Source organism: Suncus etruscus, chromosome 7 (genome assembly GCF_024139225.1).
Source record: "Suncus etruscus isolate mSunEtr1 chromosome 7, mSunEtr1.pri.cur, whole genome shotgun sequence".
Taxonomy (NCBI): domain Eukaryota; kingdom Metazoa; phylum Chordata; class Mammalia; order Eulipotyphla; family Soricidae; genus Suncus; species Suncus etruscus.
This window is the reverse complement of record NC_064854.1, coordinates 55,864,212-55,888,784: the sequence shown is the minus strand read 5'-3', so window position 1 is coordinate 55,888,784 and position 24,573 is coordinate 55,864,212. Positions and strand designations below refer to the sequence as shown.

Here is a 24,573-nt window from a genome sequence, read left to right as displayed (position 1 = left end):
TCCCACCCAGTGTTTATAGATACTGAATTTGGCAAGACTTCTAGATATAAGATCCGTGAACAAAAATCAATTCCATGTCTGCCTATCATCAACTAACTGGGGATGGATCTTTGAAAAAGATTACTATTTATGGAAATGAAAGAGTCATTGCCTAGAAATAACTAACGTGTGCAAAATGACCAAAAAAAGTCCCCCACAAAACTTTATTACAGGAAATTAAAGAGTAATTGAAAGAAATTTACTATTTGTATGCCTGGAATTCAAATATTGGGTAACTTTCTGATGCTTTCCTCTCTCCATCCTCTGAAATCTCAGTGAAGTTTTGAAGAGAAACTTTTATAGATCCATTATAAAATTTCTGTGACTATGCAAAGATCCATAAATAATTAAAAAGCCCTAGAAGAAATAGAAGTTGGAAGGGCTTACTATCAACTGTCAACTTTCTATGAAGCTCTACTTTTTGGTACAACAGAATAGACTTATGAGGGCTGGAGACAAAGGACAGGAATTAAGGTTATTTTGCATGTGGCCCACTTCAATTCAATCTTAGGCACCAAATTTGGCCCTCTGTGGGGTCAGATCCAGGATTAAGCCCTAAACACAGCGCCATAATGCAAATGGAAATTACCTCTATGCTAGAGGGAATTGTATCAGCATGAGAATTTTGAGATTTAGGTTTTGTGGCCAGACTTTCATTCTTTTGTTTGTTTTGTTTTGTTACACCCAGTGGTGCTCAAGGGTTACTCTGAGCTCTGTATTCAGCAATTACTCCTGGCAGGTCAGAGGACCCTATGGGTTACCAGGGATTGAACCCAGGTCTACCACATGTAAAGCAAACACCCTACCTGCTGTGTTACTGCTTCAGCCTCAAAGCTTTTTTTTTGGTTGGGGGGCACACCTGGTGACGCTTGGGTTACTCCTGGCTTGAAATTGCTCCTGGCTTGGGGGACCATATGGGGCGCTGGGGAATCAAATCATGGTCTGTCCTAGGTTAGCACATGCAAGGCAAACGCCCTATCGCTTGCGCCACCACTCCAGCCCCTCTCCCCAAGGCTTTCATTCTTCAGTGGTGGTATTACATTCACTAAACTCGACACTTATGTTCCGTTATTTTCTGTAATGTTTTATAGTTTAGATAAAAATAGAAAATGACTTGCTCTTCAAGCCCATATTCTCCCTTGAACATGTATCTCATATGCTTGTCTCTGTTTCTTTGCTTGCTTATTTCCACTCTGTGGAAACCTGTGATCTCTTTTACACTTTACATTTTTCCTCTGTCTCTCCTTATATCTTTCTAAGCAAGTTTTGTTCAGCAAATACTATCTTGCTTCAGTTCGAAAAATAGAAAACAATATTAGGGGCTGGAGAGATAGCATGGAGGTAAGGCCTTTTATGCAGAAGGACGATGGTTTGAATCCTGGCATCCCATATGGTCCCCTGAGCTTGCCAGGGGTGATTTCTGAGTGTAGAGCCAGGCGTAATTCCTGAGCGCTGCTGGGTGTGACCCAAAAACCAAAAAACCAAAAAAAAAAAATATATATATATATTTATTATATTATATATATATATATATTAAAGAAAAGTTTGGGGGCCCAGAGAGATAGCACAGCAGTGTTTGCCTTGCAAGCAACCGATCCAGGACCAAACGTGGTTGGTTCGAATCCCGGTGTCCCATATGGTCCCCCCGTGCCTGCCAGGAGCTATTTCTGAGCAGACAGCCAGGAGTAACCCCTGAGCATCGCCGAGTGTGGCCCAAAAAACCAAAAAAAAAAAAAAGGAAAAGAAAAGTTTGTGAGGGCCTGAGAGATGGTATAGTGGGGGAGGGCTCTTGCCTACATATGGCTAACCCAGGTTTGATCCCTGGCATCCCATAAGGTCCCCTAGCACTGCCAAGGAGTGATTCTTGAGAGCCAGGGATGACCTCAGAGCATTACTGGATATACCCCCCACACGCTCACAAATAATACAAACCCAAACAAAAAAATTGGGGTAACCTGGTAAGATGGCTCAGAGAAAAGGACCACATACTTTGTTTGCAGGATCTTGGATTTGCTCCATGGCATTGCATAATGCCCCACACTTTCACCTTTACTACACCTTTCCAAAAAGATAACCACAGCATTTTTTTTATTACATCTAACCTGTTTGAGAAAATCTCTTCTAGATACATTCGTCTCTCCTTTCTAGTATCATTATTTGCTATTATAAAATACAGCTTTAACGTGGAATCAATGTCTAATACCTTTTTTCCTTGCTTTCTATCTTCCCAAGCAACTTATCACTATAATAACTGTTCTGGCATCATATGTCCAGTTTTTCCCTTTATCCTCCCTTTTGTTTTGGGAATGAGGAGGTATCTCATGACTCAGGTTCTGTGATTATTGTGGTTGCACTTTTACTTCTTATGACATTGACCCAGGATGCTTGGCCCCTGAGACTTTGGGGTCCCCAGGACACCTCTGCTGCTTGAGTGTCCCCGCTAGGCAACATAGTGTGGCTCAAGCAAAATCTGCTTCTGTAGGGCGTGAGGACGGGGGTATAAGCCACAACCCAGCTGTGTGGCCTACCAGAGGCCAGTAATTGTGTCACTGTGACCCGAAGGATGGTCTTTACAGTCATACACACACAGCTGACTCCCTCCTTTCAGATCCTGCCTCCAGCTGCTTCCACATTTCCACTCACAAGTGGAACACACACCCTCTGACACAGACACCCTCCTTCACACACATTGTCCTGTACACACCCTCTTTTTTCACACACACTTAAACCTCCTCCACATACTCCCACCTATGTTTATATACTCACACCTTCTACTCACTGGACCTTTCCTTACACATACACACCCTCACCCTCTGCACTCTTTTGTTACACTCACATCTTCTGTCTCTACACATTCACCCTTTTCTTTTTGGTGGGGCGGGGTGGGGTTGGTTTTGGAGGTCACAACCGGCAGTGCTCAGGGGTTACTCCTGGCTCTATGCTCAGAAATCGCCCCTGGCAGGCACAAGGGGACCATATGGGATGCCGGGATTCGAGCCACCATCCTTCTGCATGCTAGGCAAACGCCTTACCTCCATGCTATATGCTATTTCTCCACCCCGACATTCACCCTTTTTTCATTTACACTCTTACACACTTTCACACCTTCATTCTTTGTGCATTTACACCCTTTTCCTTTATTCTCTCTTCTTTTTTCTTACACACTCTCCTTTCTTTAGTCTTCCTTTTTACATATATACTTACCTTATACCTCTTTATACACTCATATACCCTCCTTATACTTCACTCTCTTCCTTCACACACACACACACACACACACACACACACACACACACACGTTTTCCTTACTAAGAGCCTGAGCTATTGACTAGCAAGCCCAGATTTGCCCCCAAGTTCCGACCAGCAGCTGGATCCCAATGAAGTGGCTGTAATCTCCTTAATGGGCTCTTGGCCATTGGTCCCAGCTCCCATTATTGTCGATCAATGCAGCTGGGGGATGGAGGCGGGGTGTCCGTTCCCCCCCTCCCACCCCCTTCCTACTCAGCCAGCAACCTGCCCTGCCCTCCTGGGGCTAGACCCACCTGGGGTAGGGGCTTCACTGCTGGGCGGGGATGAAGGAAATCGGGCACCCTTCATTCCCAGCACCATCCTGAACCAAGGCTGACTTTGTTCTGCCTTTGTTTTCCTTTGCCGTTCTGCTTTACTTAACTGATGAGCTATTGTGTGGGAGCCAGAGGTGCGGGAGCCAGTTCCTCTGCCTTTGAGCATCCTTCTGCTTTATTTTCCCTCTCGGCTTCCTCCGGTCATTAAACAGAGATTGTTGTTCAGTTGTGCCCTGGCGCCCCTCTCTCTCCCTGCTCCTCTCTTGCTGTTTAACCCTCTGGGCTCCTTCCCCTCCCCCTGTTGTATCAGACCGATGCCACAGACAAGGCAGTGGAGGGGCGGATCACGGAGGCTCTCTCAGCTTTCCAGCTTGCCTGCAGTCTTAAGTGTGCAGCCCCCAACAAACTGGGGCTTGGCGCCTCTGTGTCCCCGCCCTGGCCCTCGGTGTTGGTGCCCTTTATGGAAAAGTTTTCTGGCTGGAGGATGACTCTGTCCCCGGGTGATGTGGCCGAATGGCTGGATAGTAGCACAGAAGAGGAGAAGAGCCTGCTGGCATTTCTGGGTACGGTAGGCTGCGCGGCTTCCCTTAACCCTGTGCTGTCTGCACTGCCTGCCTGTGACAGCATGACCCCCCACTTTGTTAGTCCACTTTAGCCTTTCTTTTTTTTTTCTTTCCCCCAATGGAGGCATGAGGCATGATGTAGCTATGTTTGAGTTGACTGCTGTCAAGTTGGGTTTGTGTCTGGAAGCTAATGCCGCCACCACCTCCGCCGGCTGTGGATAGAACGAGATGGGGGTTTCTGCTCTGCTCTAACAAAGAGTGGGGCGCGGCTGTCACCTGGCCAGCCATGCATATCCAGAAACTTTCACATGCCCAATAGGTGAAGGCCCTCTGCCCCCCTCCCCAGGGTGATGCTGAGGCCAGTGGGGGGGGGGGGGGGTTTGTGTGTGTGTGTGTGTGTGTGTGTGTGTGAGAGAGAGAGAGAGAGAGAGAGAGAGAGAGAGAGAGAGAGAGAGAGAGAGAGAGAGAGAGAGAGAGAGAGAGAGAGAGCCAACGCCAGCCAGGGTACAGTAGCTTTGTGCAAGGTGTGAAGTATGTGAATCTGCTCACAGGCTGTGTGCACTTTCAATGAGTGCGTGATAGGGGGGACCCTGAGCTGCTTGGTACCACTGGTGTTGGTCCAAGTGTTTCTAGGTAAAGCAGTTGTGCATCATGGAGTCAGGCTTAGACATGTTCCTAGGAAAGTTGGGGTTTCAGTCCACTGGGATTTTCAATGCAAGGGGCCATGCTTGGTACTTCTAGCCATTCTGTTTATGAATATTGTTAGCTGAGTGGTTGCCTTCAAGTTTGCCTTATACTGATTCGACTTTACTCACACACATCTAAGCAGTCCCTGGGTGGAAGCACATTCACTCTAACTGGGCAGGGTCATTGTCTGTGGAGATTATCCTTCCAGAATGTTTTCGGTAGCCTCTAAAGAACCTTCTGCTGTTCTGAAGATTCCATCTAGGGGGAGTTTGGGACTTGGGGATCATCTTTTAAATTCTTACTGATTTTTTTGTTTTGTTTTATCTAACTCAATTATGTTGTCGGTCAAACAGGATTTTTTTTCCCAGGCAGTTGAAAGTAAAACTAAGCAGGTCTTCCCTGATGCTCTAAAGGTCCATAGATTTTGATCCCATGCTTACTTTGTCTGTCACAGACTCAATTCTCTGAGGACTTAGGGGTAACTCTGAGCCATGCATGTACCTCTGAAAGCCCCATTTCTGATGCTTGTTATGCTTACTTCCTTTGCCAGCCCCATACACGGAGACAAGCGGTGCAAATGCCGTGAGACCAACCCACCTCTGATATTTCACTGAGTTCTGATGAAAGAATCAAAAATAGGATATTTGTATGAATGGTAATTCTGGAACTTCAAGATGAATCTCCGGGGGGTGGGGGGGGGGAGATGCAAGGCAGGAGTGGTGAGTGGTGACCCTGTCCTGCCTAAAACAAACTTGATCCAAAAAAGGTGGTAGATAAAAGTCTATGAGTGACTCCTGTAGTCCCCAGGTGAGTGGGGGGACTGTCACTGGCTCTGCCTGGCCAGACTCAGCAGGCAGCAGACCTGACTGTAAGGAGATGAGCCATCTCACCATGGGCAGCCTCCCTCCCCCACTCTGTGCATAAGCAAGCTCTGCTAAGCATTTCCAGGGTGCCAGCTCTCCCATTTGCCTCATTGGAGGAGCCAACTGGAACAAGGCCTTTGCTCATGTCCTAAGGTCTTCCTGAAGTGGGGACTAGGCAAGGTTGATGCAGGGAGCTGTTAGACTCTCCCTTCTGTGGGGTCAGTAGGTGGGATTATTTGGGCGTGAGTGAGATCCCCCACCCCCACACTTGGCCTTGCATGCCTCTGTGCATTCTGGTCTTTCAACAGCAGTGGACTTTACAGCCGCCCCTGTCAGCTCTCAATCGTGATTGTGTTCGGAACCCGGACTTGGGCAGAGGAGTAAAAGAGAAGGGTGCTAGGAGATGCAGAGTGGAGTTGGGAAGAAAACACAGATAAGTGATTTCTCAGAAGGAGTGGGAAAGAAGCTGAATGAAGTTGAGGAGCAAAAGGGACAGTGAACAAGAAGCGAGAAAGATTTCACACTAACATCGGACAACCGGGGAAAAACAAATGTAGCCTGCACAGTGGGCAGCAGATCCAGCCAATGTAGCTTTGAGGCTTTTGTATAAGGGAATTCTGAAGATCTCAGGTCTGGTCTGGGACTGAACTAGTAGGGGAGAATAGGGAGCAGACTTTCCTGGAGTGGGAGGTGGCAGGAGGGCTTTGAGTCAAGTCAAGTCCTGGGGAGGCTGGGAAGTTCCTGGAAGAAGTCCTGAGGGAATACAGGAAGGTTTGGGGTGAGTCATACTGAGATTTTTAGAAAAAGTTGTGTGAAAGCCAAAGCCCAAGCACTAGAAGCTACTTGATAGCTCCTCTGGATGGGAGGTAGCACCAAGCCCTTCCAAGCTTTAGGGACTGTTTGGGAATTAGTAAGGTTAGATCAAGAGTGACCGCTTTTGACTTGGATTGAATAAACTAGTTTGCCTGGAGCCGAGAATTGGTCTTATGCCAGGAAACTTCAGGGGTAGGGTCTCCTTGTATTTAGACCAAGACTTTTCCTTTCCATGCCCCCCATATTTTGATGGGCCTATGCAAACAATATTTGCCACTCTAACACCATTTTTACTGTGTTCTTTTGACTCTAACCCTTAAAAAAAGACCTTAAACTTTTGATGTTAACTTAAACTAATATGCATGTGTATGAAAATATAAAAAAAAATACTATGCCTTCAATGTTTAAGGAGTCACATAAATCTCATGGCTTTAGATTGCTTTATATACTGCTAAGAAATGTTATAATGTACTACAATCGGGGGACTTGTGGACAAAGTAATTGTACATGGGTTCTGCCTTATTTTTCTTAATGTTCTTTGACTGTAAGTTCAATATATAGGCGTCAGCAAGGGGATTTCTTTTGAGAACTCTATTTATGGGCGTTTGTCCTTCCACTGTAACTTTACCTTCTCCTCTTTGCATCATTGTTCTCATAATTAAAAATAAAAAAAAGTAAAAAGTTAAAAAAAAAAAAAAGAGAGAGAGTGACCGCTTCTGGGGCCAGAGAGATAGCATGGTGGTAAGTCTTTGCCTTTCATGCAGAAGGATGGTGGCATCCCATATGGTCCCCTGTGCCTGCCAGGGGCGATTTCTGAGCATAGTGCCAGGAGTAACCCCTGAGCGATGCTGGGTGTACCAAAAAACAAACAAACAAAAAAGAGTGACCCCTTCCAAACAGGGCCCAGGTGCACCTGAATATGCACCTGATGAGCTGAGCCCAAAAGATGGACTGAGCAGCAGAATGGGTGGCAGATTGGAGGGCTGAGGAATAAGATGAGTCAAAGATTATTTTTGAACTTGGAAAGATGGTGGTACCCCCTCAGCAGGAGTAGGGGTGTTGGGCAGAGGGAGCCTTTTGTTCCAAGGAAGAAGGAGGAGGATTCTCTTGGACTAGATTTGAGTCCAAGTTCTGAAAAAAAATAGAATCTTGGGGTTGCAGATGAAGTCCCAAGTACAAACAGGTTTATGGAACCTAGAGAAGAAAAATGTCTGTCCATCTGCAGTCTGCTTACTTGGAGACACTCAGGAATGCAGGCAGGAGCTGGTCCTTGGTGGGAGTTGGCAGTGGGAGTACAGGGGTGGCCATATATTTATAGAGCACCAGCTGGGGTGGTAATACGGATACATGGATAACAGAGGGGGAATAAGGGGCACAGGGAAGTCTGAAGGGGCAGTGGGGTTGCAGGCTTGGCAGAGTTTGCAGTATTGCTATGTGCTGGGGTAGAAGTCTGCTCTGCTCACTGGAGTTCCTGGGCACAAAGCTAAGGAGTGTCAGGAAGGATAGTTGGCTCACTTGTCCACATCACAGGGAGGAATCTAAGGAGAGAGTATCCAGAGGAGACCCTACAGGGCAGGTTACAGCATATGGTGAAGGCTCTTACCCAGCATAGTTTGTGCTGGAAGAAGGCAGAGGGGAGCCCACTTTGAAACTGGGAAGACATGGGCATGCTCTGAGGGAAGGGGCAAGGCAGATATATGAGGAGCAGGAGACTATCCACAGATCTTGATATTTTCAGATATTTGGGTGAGTTGGTATTTAAGGGTACAAACACCTGTCTGAGGAGTTGAATTTAGAGGCAAAGGCAGAAATTTGCAATGAAGCGCGGGGTGGGCAGCAGGCAAGTGTCAGAACCTGCAGTGTAGGTGGCGATGACTTTGATCTAGTTTCTTTCCTCTCTCCTTCGAAGTAGAGGGGGTTTCTTCCCTTCCCCCTTTGAGCATACCCAACTATGGGCACTAAAAGTCAAAATACTGTGATCTATCCAACACTTTCACATGTAACTTTTCCAATGTCTATTTTATGATTTTATCAGGTTTTTGTCATTTCTTTGACCCATCAAATTGAAGCAGATACCATTTACTACAATGGAAAATGTCATTGAAATGAGTTGTTTCAAGATAACTGTGATGATGAGTTTTCTTTTGGTGAATATGAAAAGGATTGAAAAAGTGTTGGGTGAAACTATGATTCTGATGATAGTCATATGATTCTATCAGTAAATGGAAACACACACATACACACACACACAACTGTGATGATAAGTTTGCTTTTGGTGAATATGAAAAGGATTGGAAAAATGATTGTTGGGTGAAACTATGAATCTGGGCCCGGAGAGATAGCACAGCGGCATTTGCCTTGCAAGCAGCTGATCCAGGACCAAAGGTGGTTGGTTCGAATTCCGATGTCCCATATGGTCCCCCGTGCCTGCCAGGAGCTATTTCTGAGCAGACAGCCAGGAGTAACCCCTGAGCAGCGCCGGGTGTGACATACACACACACACACACACACACGTCTGAGCAGACAACCAGGAGTAACCCCTGAGCAGCGCCGGGTGTCACACACACACACACACACACACACACACACACACACACACACACACACGCACGCACGCACGCACGCGCGTGCTGGAATGATAGTGCTCTGGGAAGGGCGTTTGTATGTGATTGATAATTTGATTTTATCCTCATTATATTATCATCCCCAATCCCTAGCAGGAGTAACCTCTACATTTTTGTGTGGCCTCAAGACAAGCAAAAAAACAAAAACAAAAAAAACCTACTTTGCAGAAACTTAGAAATTAGTATGGTTTGGAGGTGGAGCTGTAGGCGGGGCATTTGTCTTGCATGAGCCAACCCGGGTTTGCTCCCTGGAGCATTACCATAACTACTTACTCCTGTATAGAGAGCCATGAATAAGCCCTGAGCACCACCACTTGTGCCCCCAAAACAAAAACAAAACAAACAAAAAATTAGCACAGTTTATGTACATGTTTTATATAAACTGTATATGGAATGTAAGGAAAAGAAACTGAGTTTGCACTATAATTTGGTTTAAGTTAGTCCTGCAGCTTGTAAGAGATCTTTGGTGCCTGCTCTCTGTGGGCATCATCTCTGATAATGAGCATGTGGGAGTGAACAGCAGCACATCACAAACCAGTTGCCCAAAGGAAGGAAGAAAAATTGTCCTGTCAGGGGCCGGAGAGATAGCATGGAGGTAAGGCTTTCATGCAGAAGGACAGTGGTTTGAATCCTGGCATCCCATATGGTCCCCTGTGCCTGCCAGGGGCGATTTCTGAGCACAGAGCCAGGAGGAGCCCCTGAGTGCTGCCGGGTATGACCCAAAAATCACACACACACACACACACACACACACACACACACAAATTGTCCTATCAGTTCAGCCTGATATGCTAGGAGATAAGCCATTTGTTATCACATGGGACCAGAGAGATAGCATGGAGGTAGGGCGTTTGCCTTGCATTGCAGAAGGATGGTGGTTCAAATCCCCGCATCCCATATGGTCCCCGGAGCCTGATGGGAGTGATTTCTGAGCGTAGAGCCAGGAATAACCCCTGAGCGCTGCCAGGTGTGACCCAAAAAGCAAAACAAACAAACAAACAAACAAAAAAACTCAGAAAACCAACCAGGTTTGTACCTACCTGCTAATTGCTTTACTATGTAGCCTACTCTTGAAAATGGCGTATAATTTCAAAATCCATAAATAATACATTTACCCACTTATAAATGCACAGTTGTGACATGTTCCTAATCAAGCAACATTTAAAAATAACATTAAAATTTTACCTATAGTTTTAAAAAAAAATTAAAACCTATAGTTTTCACCTTCAAATAAAGCATTAGTTATATAACCTCATATATTCTAGTGACCGTAATTTTATCCAAGAGAATTTTCAAATGCAAAGAGTTACTATTTTTGGCATTTTCCAGAATAACACTGAATAGGTGCTTATGAAATACATCTTGAGTGAATTAATGCTATTCAGATTCAGATATACAAGCATTTGTGATTATGTCATTTTCAAATATCCTAACATCTGTCAGTCTCCCTCTACCTACCCCCATATTTTCCACTGTTCTCTCTCTTTCTCTCTCTCACTCTTTCACTCAATCTTTCACTGCAAGTGCCAGTTTAGGTATGTTGCTAGCGTTTATAATTATTAGTAGTTTATAATTGGTATTTCTGGAGAGATAGCACAGCAGTAGGGTGTTTGCCTTGCACACAACCTATCCAGGAAGGACAGTGGTTCTAATCCTGGCATCCCATATGGTCCTCTGTACCTGCCAGGAGTGATTTCTGAGCGTAGAGCCAGAAGTAATCCCTGAGCGCTGCTGGGTATGATCCAACACCTCCCCCAAATAATTGGTATTTTCAAATTCTAGAATTTTTATTTATTTATTTTTCATTTTGGGGCCACACCCAGTGGTGCTAAGGGGTTACTTCTGGCTTTGCATTCAGAATCACTCCTGGCAGGCTCAGGGGATTATATGGGTTGCTGGGAATTGATCAGGGGTCTGTCCCAGATCAGTCACATGCAAGGCAAACGCTCTACCCACTGTGCTATTGCTCCAGCCCCAGAAAGTGAATTTTTAATTGACTCAGAATTGGGCCCAAACACAGGGAGCCTTATCCTGTTGTCCACATTGGACTCGGACCCATTAAGGAATGAAGGGGACATAAGAGAGGAATCAGATTCCTGACAAACACCAATGCCCCTTATGTGTCTGGAAGAGTAGGAGTTGGGCAGCAGGGGATAAAATTCCCAGAGAATTCCTCCAGAGGGTTCTGATAAGGTAAAACTAAAATGGTGAACAATAGTCATATGTCAAGATAGGGAGGAGGTAATCTGGAATCAAAGTATTTTAAGATCACTGAATTATTCAAGAGGAGGCTAGAAATTAGGATTCACTTTAGACTCTTAAGTACATATGTTAGAATGTTAAGGGACAACTATTAAAAGAAGAAAAATAGAGTACATAAGTTTCAAAGGCAACAGAAAAGAAAAATGCATTTAAAATTTTTGGTCAGTGAAAAAATCAGGGAGAAAAAGTTTAGGTGGGAAATGTAAAACAGTAAGCTGGGACAGAAAAAAAAAATAAATCGAGGAGCCAGAGAGATAACATGGAAGTAGGGCATTTGCCTTGCATGCCAAAGGACGGTGGTTCGAATCCTGGCATCCCATATGGTCCCCCAAGCCTTCCAGGAGCAATTTCTGAGCATAGAGTCAGGAGTAACCCCTGAGCGCTGCCGGGTGTGACCCAAAAACCAAAAAAGAAAAAGGAAAAAACGGGGGGGGGGGGGCAGAGAAATAGCATGGAGGTAAGGCTCTTGCCTTTCTTGCAGAAGCATGGTGGTTCGAATCCCAGCATCCCATATGGTCCCCCATGCCTGCCAAGAGCAATTTGTTTGTTTGTTTGTTTTTTGGGCCACACCCATTTGATGTTCAGGGGTTCCTTGGCTAGCGCTTGCAAGGCAGACACCTTACTTCTAGCGCCACCTCACCAGCCCCACAAGAGCAATTTCTGAGCGTAGAGCCAAGAATAATCCCTGAGTGCTGCCGGGTGTGACCCAAAAACCAAAAAAAAAAGGGGCCGGGCGGTGGCGCTGGAGCTAAGGTGCCTGCCTTGCCTGCGCACGGACCGCGGTTCGATCCCCCGGCGTCCCATATGGTCCCCCAAGAAGCCAGGAGCAACTTCTGAGCGCATAGCCAGGAGTAACCCCTGAGCGTCACAGGGTGTGGCCCAAAAACCAAAAAAAAAAAAAAAAATTGAGTACCAACATACAAAAATTTAAGTGGTAAGTTAATATTGATACATACAATTATTTACATGTATTTATATACAAAGACCCAGGAGAGTTCACAGTAACAGGATTGAAGAAAAGTGTGTCCCACATATACTAATTCAAGGAAATGGAACCTAGTCCGAAAAATGAGGCCAACTACAAGTGGATGTCAGAAAGCAGAGCCAGAATCCAGAACAGTTCCACATTGAAAGAAAGCAGAGCATCTGGTAATAAGCTCCAAGATTCACAGAGAAAAAAAAAAAAAAATTGACAGATGTAAGGAGAAGATGGATAAATCCACAGTATGGTCTGCGGAAGATGTGAAAGCATTCAGGCTGGAGTTAAAAGACATATGTCAAATCCTGTCCAGTAATTATATAGTTGTCTTATGTAGGCTTAGAATCTTTATGAAACCTGACAGGAGACATGGGCATTAAATAGGTCTCAAAAGTGTTCATCTTCATGTAATTCAGAACATAGTCTCTTGATTATAGTTGAATTAAATTAGAAATGTAATATCTTTTATTTTGGGACCATACCCAATGATGCTCTGGGGTTACTCCTTACTCTGCACTCAAGAATTACTCCTGAGGTGCTCAGGACCATATGGAATACTGGGGATTAAATCCAAGTCAGCCGTATGCAAGGCAAATGCCTCCCTGCTTTACTATTTCTCCAGTCCAAGTTCAAAGTTTAAGAAGAAAAAAATTCTTTTTTGGGGGTTGGGTGGGACATACCCAGCAGCGCTCAGGAGTTACTCCTAGTTCTATGCTCAGATACCGCTCCTGGCAAGCTTGGGACCATATGGGATGCCAGGATTCAATCACTATCCTTCTGCATGCAAGGCAAATGCCCTACCTCCATGCCATCTCTCCGGCCCCTACATATAATTCTTTAGTCAAAGAAATAAAAAAAAATGGGAATATATAATACCTAGAACTAAATCTTCTGAAAATAGTGCAGGTCAGAATGTATATTATTGGGCCGGAGCGATAGCACAGTGGTAGGGCATTTGTCTTGCACGTGGCTAACTCAGGATGGACCTGGGTTCAAGCCCCAGTGTCCCATATAGTCCCCCAAGCCAGGACGATTTTTGAGTGCATAGCCAAGAATAACCCCTGAGCATCACCGGTTGTGGCCCAAAAACAAACCAAAAAAAAGTATATTATCAAAGTAATTATTAAATGAAAATGTATAAAATATTTTCAAACAATTATGAAATGACACCTATAGCCTTAATATTAAAAATTAAGGGGCTGGCGCAATAATCAGCAGATAGGGCACTTGCCTTGTATGCAGCCAACTCAGGAATGATTCTGGAGTACAGCTCCAGGAGTAACTCCCAATCATCACCACGTATAACCAAAAAATATTAGAATACGTTTTTGGGGCCCGGAGAGATAGCACAACGGCATTTGCCTTGCGAGCAGCCGATCCAGAACCTAAGGTGGTTGGTTCGAATCCCGGTGTCCCATATGGTCCCCTGTGCCTGCCAGGTGCTATTTCTGAGCAGACAGCCAGGAGTAACCCCTGAGCAATGCCGGGTGTGGCCCAAAACCAAAAAAAAAAAAAACAAAAAACAAAAAAATACGTTTTTGGCTATGTAAGAACCTCAGGTTAAAAGATGTAGACCTGGGGCCGGAGAGATAGCATGGAGGTAAGGCGTTTGCCTTTCATGCAGGAGGTCATCGGTTCGAATCCCGGCGCCCCATATGGTCCCCTGTGCCTGCCAGGAGCAATTTCTGAGCCTGGAGCCAGGAATAACCCCTGAGCACTGCTAGGTGTGACCCAAAAACCAAAAAAAAAAAAAAAAAGATGTAGACCTGAGCCAGAAAGATAGTATGGAGGTAAGCCATTTGCCTTGCATGCAGAAGGACAGTGGTTCGAATCTCAGCATTCCATATGGTCCCCCGAGCCTGCCAGGAACGATTTCTGAGCGTTGAGCCTGGATAACCCCTGAGCATTGCCAGGTATGACCCAAAAACAAAACAAACAAAAAAAAAGATGTAGACCTGGGGCCAGAGAGATAGCATGGAGGTAACGCATTTACCTTGCATGCAGAAGTATGGTGGTTCAAATCCCGGCATCCCATATGGTCCCCCAAGCCTGCCAGGAGCTATTTCTGAGCATAGAGCCAGGAGTAACCCCTGAGTGCTGCCAGCTGTGACCCCCCCCCCAAAAAAAAAAGGTGTAGACCAGGAGAAATTTGGAGCTAACTTGTTCTCTGCTAACCCAAAATCAACAGTCTCACATAGGATAAAAAAAATTTAAAAATGAAAAAGGCTTGGGCTGGAGATATAGCACAGTGGTGTTTGCCTTGCAAGCAGCCAATCCAGGACCTAAGGTGGTTGGTTCGAACCCCGGTGTCCCAGATGGTCCCCCGTGCCTGCCAGGAGCTATTTCTGAGCAGACAGCCAGGAGTAACCCCTGAGCGCTGCCGAGTGTGGCCCAAAAACAGAAGAAAGAAAGAAAGAAAGAAAGAAAGAAAGAAAGAAAGAAAGAAGAAAGAAAGAAAGAAAGAAAGAGAGAAGAGAGAGAGAGAGAGAGAGAGAGAGAGAGAGAGAGAGAGAAAGAAAGAAAGAAAGAAAGAAAGAAAGAAAGAAAGAAAGAAAGAAAGAAAGAAAGAAAGAGAGAGAGAGAGAAAGAAAGAAAGAAAGAAAGAAAGAGAGAAAGACAGAGAGAAAGAGAGAGAGAGAGAGAAAGAAGGAAGGAAGGAAAAGGAAGGAAGGAAGGAAGAAGGGAGGGAGGCTTAAGATTAAAAAGAAAGAAAGAGAAAGAAATGCTTAAGATTAATGAATTAAGCACAGGAAGGAAGGAAGGAAGGAAGGAAGGAAGGAAGGAAGGAAGGAAGGAAGGAAGGAAGGAAGGAAGGAAGGAAGGAAGGAAGGAAGGAAGGAGGAAGGAAGGAAGGAGGAAGGAAGGAAGGAAAAGAAAGAGAAAGAAAGAAAGAGAAGGAAGGAAGGAGGAAGGAAGGAGGGGAGGGAGGGAGGAAGGAAGGAAGGAAGGAAGGAAGGAAGGAAGGAAGGAAGGAAGGAAGGAAGGAAGGAAGGAAGGAAGAGGGCCCAGAGAGATAGCACAGTGGCGTTTGCCTTGCAAGCAGCCGATCCAGGACCTAAGGTGGTTGGTTCTAATCCCGGTGTCCCATATGGTCCCCCGTGCCTGCCAGGAGCTATTTCTGAGCAGACAGCCAGGAGTAACCCCTGAGCGCTGCCGGGTGTGGCCCAAAAACGGAAGGAAGGAAGGAAGGAAGGAAGGAATGAAGGAAGAGGAAGAAAGGAAGGGGAAGGGGAAGGAGAAAGGAGGGAGGGAGAGAGGGAAGGAAGGAGGGAGGGAGGGAGGGACAGAGGGAGGGAGGGAGGGAGGGAGGGAGGAAGGAAGGAAGGAAGGAAGGAAGGAAGGAAGGAAGGAAGGAAGGAAGGAAGGAAGGAAGGAAGGAAGGAAGGAAGGAAGGAGGCTTAAGATTAAAAAGAAAGAAAGAGGGGCCAGGCGGTGGCGCTAAAGGTAAGGTGCCTGCCTTGCCTGCGCTAGCCTTGGATGGACCGCGGTTCGATCCCCCGGTGTCCCATATGGTCCCCCGAGCCAGGAGCAACTTCTGAGCACATAGCCAGGAGTAACCCCTGAGCATTACCGGGTGTGGCCCAAAAATAAAAAAAAATAAAAAAAAAGAAAGAAAGAGAAAGAAATGCTTAAGATTAATGAATTAAGCACAGGAAGGAAGGAAGGGAGGGAGGGAGGGAGGGAGGGAGGGAGGGAGGAAGGAAGGAAGGAAGGAAGGAAGGAAGGAAGGAAGGAAGGAAGGAAGGAAGGAAGGAAGGAAGGAAGGAAGGAAGGAAGGAAGGAAGAGGGCCCAGAGAGATAGCACAGTGGCGTTTGCCTTGCAAGCAGCCGATCCAGGACCTAAGGTGGTTGGTTCTAATTCCGGTGTCCCATATGGTCCCCCGTGCCTGCCAGGAGCTATTTCTGAGCAGACAGCCAGGAGTAACCCCTGAGCGCTGCCAGGTGTGGCCCAAAAACAGAGAGAGAGAGAGAGAGAGAGAGAGAGAGAGAGAGAGAGGGAGGGAGGGAGGGAGGGAGGGAGGGAGGGAGGGAGGGAGGGAGAGAGAGGGAGGGAGGGAGGGAGGGAGAGAGAGGGAGGGAGGGAGGGAGGGAGAGAGAGGGAGGGAGGGAGGGAGGGAGGGAGGGAGGGAGGGAGGGGGAGAGGGAGGGGGAGAGGGAGAGGGAGAGGCAGGCTTAAGGTGCTTGCCTTGTACCCACTGACCCCACTTCAATTTCCAGCACCCATATGGTCCCCTCAGCACCATCAGGGGTCACTTCTGGGCACAGAGTCAGGAATAGACTCTGAGTGCCATGGAGTGTGGCCCTCCCTTATACTCTACTCCCACCTTCCAAGAAAGAAGAAAGGTGTTAAGATGGGGACTAATCTAGGGAGGGTGAGCAGGCTGGCATTCTAGAGAGTAGTTAGAAAGGCTGCTGGAATCTGCAGGAGAAGGCAAAATGTCCTGGGCCTGGGTGATAGATGACATGGAAGTAAAAAGGACAAAAGGAAGCCAGCAGACATTAGCAAGAGAGACTTGGCTGTGTTTGCTGGCTAACAGTCTGATCAATACTGGAGCTCCTTGCTCTGCTCCTGGGGAATGTCTGATGCAGGTATGCTTGTGGGAAGTCCCATGGCATCTTCTGTTCTCATCTTTACATTACTCATGCAAATATTGGTATATCCTTTTTCTTTTTGCCCCAGTGCTTGATAAAGAGTAAGTTTCTCTTAGAACCAAGTCTAAACTAGTCTTAATAGACTGTGGCATAATAAAGGGCCAATTTTTTTGGGGGGGGGAGTCTTTTTGTTTCACACCCAGCAGGACTTAAGGGTTCCTCCTAGCCCTGCACTCCTGGCAGGATTGGGGGACCATATGGGATGCTGGGAATCAAACCTAGGTCTGTCTCAGGTCAGCTGTGTGCAAGGCAAACGCCCTACCACTGTGCTATTGCTTCGGCTCCATCACTTTTAAATTCAAGTAATCAGTAGCAAATATGCTGTAGGGCTTTGTTCTGTTAAAAAAAAAAAAATGCTCACTAAGGAAACTGTTAACCTGATTGCCTCACCTCTCCTTGTTTCCTGACTAGAATGTATTTATTTGCACCAGTCTTTAGGATTGAACATTTTTTTCCTGGAGCTCTGTTTTCCCTGAATTTGTTCTTTAAGAGTGAGATTTTATTCCCTTTAAAATATGAAGATCTTGATGCCTGTTGTTCTAAGGTCTCTGAGTTATTTTTAGGAAAAAGGAAATTGCCATCCTTATCATTATTTGTCTTATTTTTCCTCTCTGACAGCTCATTAGATAAAACACGAGCCTAGCCCAGAGTGCCTGGTGTTGATGCAGGACCCGGTTCTGGGGGGTTCCAGAACCCAATCTACCCTGTTGTCTGTGAGAGCAAATGTGGACTGAGTTCTTATTGGTAAATGGGGATGATCAGTCCCATTCCAGAAGATTGTGGCAGGGTCTCAAGAAAGCACAGCAAGTATCTGTCCTCCACCCTCCCTATTGTTGAGCCCCAAGTGATGATTCAGAGTTTGTTGAGCATCATCAAGGGCCCTCACAGTAATGATTGTGGGTTTTTTTTTTGGGGGGGGGGTTATTATCTAGATGCAGAATGTGCTTTTCTTGGAAATGTGAGACCAGGTCTTTCTGGCTGAAAAATGACTTTAGAAATGATAAGAACTACTTATTTTTGTTGAGGAAGTCCCCTCAGACCAGACCAGCACATCCCAACCCAGCCCAGCCCAGCCCAGTCCAGCCCAGCCCAACTCTGCTTAGGGCTGTCCAGGATCACACCTGGTAGTGTTTAGGGGCTTCTAGCCAACCTGAGCAATGCTAAGGAAACCATGTGCTCAGAATTGGACCAGGACATGAACCCTAATTGTTCTTCTACCTCCTAGCTCCACAAAAATCATCTGGGCTCTCTTTTCTGAGTATCTTTCATGTGGAGCCATGATTTGAAGAATTGGAATTCTTATTGGTATCCAGATTTTAGACCAGAATCCAGGGGCTGAAGGCTATCAAAGGTAGCAAGCCTGTGATGGCTCCCGCAGGACTCACACTGGTGGGCAGGTGTAGAAGGTTGTAATCTGTGAGGCACTGCACCACAGTGACATGGGGATGAGTGAGGGTGGCCCTGGGACAGTGGTTTCCAGGTCCAGACTGTCTGCACTCAGTCTTTCCTGCAGCATGAGTAGGAACTGCAGAGAGAGCCCCCACTAAAACCAGCAGAGAAGCCTGGGAACCCCGAAGAACTGGGGGATCCCCACAGAGGAAAGTATAAGGGTTATTTCTCTCTCACATTTGCCTCGGCTTGTCTCTCCCTGAGGCTCTTCACACCCCTCTTAATGGCCTCTCAGAGTAGCTCACAAAATTACAGTGTCACTATTCCTGCTTTTGGTGTACAAAGTTATGGCATCTTCACCACCACCAGAGTACCAAGACCCCTCCAGCACTGTACTCATGTCCCTTCTAGACACTTCTTTTCTGCCAAGTCTGCTTGGACACCTCAGTTCTTTGATCCTGTTTATTCCCTTGCCTTATTTCTCCATAGGCACAGGTGAGTGAGCTCATCCAGATTTGGCCTCCTCCCTAGGACTCATAACTTCTGTCTCTTATTACCATGACACCCTCCACCTGCTGCCACGTAATGGCTTCATGGTGCCCCAATGTGCCTGTAGACCTCACCTGTTTATCCAATCCTCCTGTGGTGTTGCATCATTTCTGTCATGTGACTGTTGTTCTAAGTCCTACACCAAACATAGGTGGGCATAGGCTCCTTCATGTTTATAACATTGTGTTCTTGGGATAGACAAAGAGTGGAATGGTCTGGCTGTCTGGGTGCTGTTTTGAGGGAGGTGACTCTTCTAGTCTTTTTATTGATGCTGAGTCAGCTTCCTTTCCCAGAATGGGTCGTGAGGGGCTCTACAGCACTTGCCCACCAATACTGGCTCTTTCCAGGCTTAGGGTAATAGTTACTATCACGTGTGTGAGGTCACAGTTCATTGTTCTTCTGATTTACATCTCTTTGGAAATAAATGATGCTGAACTCTTTTCATGACTATTGATTAGCCAATCATAATAGTTCTTTAGAGAACTATTTGTTAGCTCCTCCTTCCTCTCCTGTTTTGTTTGTTTAGGGCCACACCTGGCTGTACGAAGGAAACCTAGTGGACTCTGGACCCTATGAAATGCTGGGTACCAAACCTGGATCAACTGAATGTTGAAGAGTCTTCTTACCCGCCATACTATGGCTCCAGCCCTTTTCCCCTATTTTTTTATGAAGTGGTTGAGCACTGGAAGTACCTTGGATATTCACCTGTTATCAGATGTATGGTGTGAAAATATTTCCTCCCAGTCAGTAGAATCGTGTTCTCTTTTAATGTCTTCTAAAGCTTCAAACGCTGTCACATTCACAGCATTAAGAGAGAATGGGTTTTCTTTTCTTTTATTTTTTTTTTTTTTCTTTTTTTTTTTTTTTTTTTTTTTTTTTTTTTTTTTTCTCTTTTTCTTGGTTTTGGAGCCATACCCACTAATGCTCAGGGCTTGCTTTTGGGATCACTTTTAGTGGTGTCAGGGGACCAGGAATTGAACCCATGTGCAATTCAAGCAACCTACCCACTATACTATCTCCCTGGCCCACAATTAGTTTTTTCTCATTAGTGAAAAACTCGAGTCTCTGATTTATTCTACCCCATTTATTGTTACCATATATACAACTTTCAAAAATTAGATTTTTCATCAGAACCAAACAGTACCATGAAACTTTAGGGATTTGAATGGGTACCCAAACATGGTTTGGTGTGCATTTAATTTCTAGTATGCTTTGTTGAAATGTTCCTAATATTTGAGCTTTGAAGTGAATTGAACATTCATCTTGTTTTGTTTTGTTTTGTTTTGTTTTGTTTTGTTTTGTTTTGGGTCACACCCAGCTGCGCTCAGGGGTTACTCCTGGCTCTATGCTTAGAAATTGCTCCTGGCAGGCTCAGGGATTACTCCTGGCTCTATGCTCAGAAATCACTTCTGGCAAGCTTGGGGGATCATATGAGATGCCGGGATTCGAACCACCATTCTTCTGCATTCAAGGCAAATGCCCTACCTCCATGCTATCTCTCCGGCCCCAAGAACATTCATCTTTTTTTTTTTTTTTTTGGTTTTTCGGGCCACACCCGTTTGATGCTCAGGGGTTACTCCTGGCTAAGTGCTCAGAAATTGCCCCTAGCTTGGGTGGGGCCATATGGGACACTGGGTGATCAAACCGCGGTCCTTCCTTGGTTAGCGCTTGCAAGGCAGACACCTTACCTCTAGCGCCACCTCGCCAGCCCCAGAACATTCATCTTTTGACACAGAATCTGTATCACCTAAATGTGATGTCAAAATTTTTAATGTGGCCTTTGCATAAATATTATCAATGAAGCATTCACATTCATTAATGCTTTCTGATTCTGAACACAAAATGACTAGAAATTGGCATGGGTGACTATTAATGGAAAATATTTAGACACTGTACATACTAAATGATGTGTCTGAATATGCCATGTTTTTCTGGCCTGACAAAATGAAAGAATTTTGTTTTCAGAAGGATATTTTTATTTCTGACACCATCGCCAACCAAATTCAAACTTTATAAACATCATCCTACATTTTGTTCATCTTCTTGTTTTGTTTTGTTTTGGTGGGGGAGTCACACCCAGCAGCACTCACGGGTTACTCCTGGCTCTACACTCAGAAATTGCCCTTGGCAGGCACAGGGCACCATATGGGATGCTGGGATTTGAACCACCATCCTTCTGCATGTAAGGCAAATGCTTTATCTCCATACTATCTCTGCGGCCCCAATTGGCGGCATTTTTGGAGGTTTTGGAACCTAACCCTCCATAAATATGACAAACATGTCCCTCTTTCCAAATACAATGACATCCAGAATGGTTACAATCACACTGATCACTCAAAATTCTGGGAATAAAGAAGCTTCTCTCTCGAACAGATTCTGCATTTATCTCAGTGACAGCATTGTACCCCATGACTTTGGTTACCCCAGAAAAGGCTTAGGTGCTTCAATGCAGGTCTGAGCCTCCTTGTGTTCTCTGAGCTGACTCACTGACTGTTCTTGTCCTCTGCCATTTTGCCCCATTGCTCGTCCATAAAGCTTCTGGATGAGTCCCTCATGGCCTTCACTGGGATGCTCCCAGCCTTGCCCCCCTCCTCTCTCTTCCTTAGAAGTGACCACACAATCAGGTTCTGAATCCTGCTGGCTTCAAATCACTAAGCTGGCGCTGGCTCTACCTAGATCCCTGTGGGTTTCTCTCTGCTCTATACCCCCCAAGCAGTGTCCAAGGCCCCCACAACCTTCTCTTGCTGCCTACTGGGGGTTTCGGTAGCCCATCTTTCCCAAACTTGTGTATTCAAGTGTCTGGACTTATTCATTGGGTCCTCTGAGGTCTTATCATTTATCACCATATTAGTAACATGACCAGGGCAAAACAAGTGACATAGGATCTCAGGAATTGGGGGGCTGCTGGAAAAGCCCTAGGCCAGTGTTTGGCATGCTCTTCTGGAGTTGGGATGGAGGAACTCTACCTATTACTGCCCTCTCTACCTGTCAGCTGGGCTAGAACAGGGAAAGGCTGGGTGCATGCAGAGTGTGTGTTCTGGTTTGGCCATGGGGAGTCAGCAGAGGGTTATAATTACAGGAACAGGATTCTAGCAAGTGGAAAGAATGGCAGCCTGCAGCCTGGTGGGGGAAGGGCACAAACTCTAATTTGGGCCTCCAGGCACTGATAAAGATTTTCTTCTCAAGTCAGCAGAAATGCTGTGTTAGAAGCCTTGCAGCCACTTTCTGTGTGCTGGGAGACCCCTGATTCCACAGACTAATCCCTAGCTGTCACCAGCACCATCACCTCCTTTATTTCTGTTCGGACTTGTTCTCATAGATTCTCCTCTCAGCTCTAAAGGGCTGGAAAGAGACTTTCTGGAAACACAGTTGTGTGGCTGCTAGGGCCACTGCTCTACCTTATTGGAAAAGTGTGCTGCTGTGGGACCTGAAAAAGTCTCTTAAGTGGATCCCTCATTGTGATTGGACACTTATGGTGGTCATGGTACCAACTTCAAGAATAAGATTGTTTCGTCTTCTCTAACACAGTAATGTTCATTAAGCTGTGATGTGTCCTCTCTGATCCAGAAGGAGAATCTAAAAGGAGGAGAGTGTGAGAAAGAATCAAATTTGTTAAAACTGAAATGCTGCCCCTCATTTTACCCAGTGTAATCGCAGATATGAAATGAGGTCTTACTGAACTCATTGTCTGAAAACTAAGATTAGATCTTGTCAAGAAACTGAGAGAAGAGCTTTCTTCTTTTCCTTAAAACATTTCAAAGTATGGGCAACTATTGGCCAGATCATCTCCTCCTTGCTAATGGAAGTGCTCTCTGTTCGCTTTCTCTGTCAGCTGTCCAGAGGATGAAAGAGATTGCCTTGGTCACTGTTGAGTGTCTTCTGGTTGCAGGTGATTGGCGGAGGAAAGGGGTTCCCCATCCGCCCCTCTCCCTGCTCACCCTTTCACAAATCACCTGACTCAGATAGTAAAGTCATGGTCTGGAAATCTAAAGGGCTCATTCATACACGGGGTGAGCTGGTTGGCTTCAGTTCAGTGCTTTGTGCCATCCTGAATTTTAGCTAATGACATTGCCATTCTTTTTTAGAATTGTGCCTTAGCAGTCACGTGTGCCCAGTTCCAAATGCAGCACTGTACATTAAGGCTCATTTAACCATTGGCAGTTGGGGAGATTTAAGAGACTTGCTGGTCATTCTTCTCAAATCCAATAATAGTGGGCAACTCCCCTGTGCTGCGGGCAGACACGATGCTCTGCTGTCAGCCTCACAGCCATTACAAAGATTTCATCTTGTCATGTTTTTCTGGTCAAGATGCCGAGAAGATGCATTTAGTCATGGGAAGATAATCAGTGTCCAGCATGCAGGGAGATGAGCAGGGCCAGCACGCCTGAGGAGCTGCTGCGGGGCAGGGGCGATTAATTAATTTGTTGTGTAATCTGGGTTTGGTGTAAAATGGTGTCCTTTTAGCACAGACAGACTCTAAATCTTGGGCAATGATTTTTTTGCTGAAGGTTGGTGGCGTGTAGCGATCATTTTTGTCACGGAGGAGGGCAGGGTTTGGGCGTCTGCTAATAGCCTGAAACTTAGCTGATGAGGATGTGCAGTGCTGAGGATTGATTGAATAGCCGCAGTCCAGTGTATTCCTTTCTCGCTGCCTTTCTCTGCAAGCTGGAGAGAGGGAGGGGGCCAAGCAAGGCAGAGCGCTCAAGTGAGCCAGAGGAAGACGCGGTCTCTTAAGTGGAAGTAGCACGTATCCCAGGGGCCCGGAGACCCGAAAAGGAAGTTTAAAAGGCATCTGTCTTTTCAAAGGAGAACAGCAGCGACCAAAATGCCAGGTTCCAGAGTCCCGGTTTTCTTCTCCTCTTTTAAGATCTTCAAGAGAACACAGGATACTTTTTTTAGGTTTGGGATTTGAAGTTTTTTTTTTTCCTTGTCCATGTTGAGATTGTCTCATGTTCTCTGAGAAGCTGGATCCCTTTATGTCTTTCCATTGAAGGGAGATGGGAAGCAGTTGTGATAAAGGTATAATATATATCTGTCCTCTGTGTGTGCGTTTGTGCAATCTATTTAAACTGTGCAAGTCTGTGATGTAACCTTATGTTAGCGTAGAGTCATTCCGATGGAGGCTTTCACGATTGTTTGCAAAAGATGCAGCTTTTTAAGTCTGAGCAGATTGAGGATGCCAGAACTGACTCTCCCTAAGGGTTGGATCGTCAGCACAAGGAAAAGCAGTTCTATTTTTATATCTGCATCGGCATATATGTCCCTTCAGCCTTTCAGCCGTTCCGTGTCTCCTCTATTTGCAGACTGGTGAATCAGCTTCTCTGCCCAGAACTGAACTTCGACCTGTTCAAACACCACCACATTCTGTGCAACACTAGACTGTATTGTGTGCACGCGAGCAGAGCCCACTGGTCTCTGTTAACTCTTAGGTTGCCGATGAGACAAGAAGTTGACTCATGACATGTGAGGAGCATATACTCAGTGGACTTCTAAGTGTTAAGCATCACTTGCCTTTTTTTTTTTTTTTTGTGCACCGAAACAGTCTTCACCATGTCCCCCTTGTGTCTAATTATTCCACTGGCCCCAAGA

General features: G+C 45.8%; 1 protein-coding gene across 3 annotated transcripts in view; it reads left to right on the top strand.

The window, feature by feature from the left end:
- The window catches only part of RALGPS2 (Ral GEF with PH domain and SH3 binding motif 2), a 443,748-nt gene that overhangs the window by 161,409 nt on the left and 257,766 nt on the right, over positions 1–24,573 (top strand). The gene's annotated exons all lie outside the window — the stretch shown is intronic.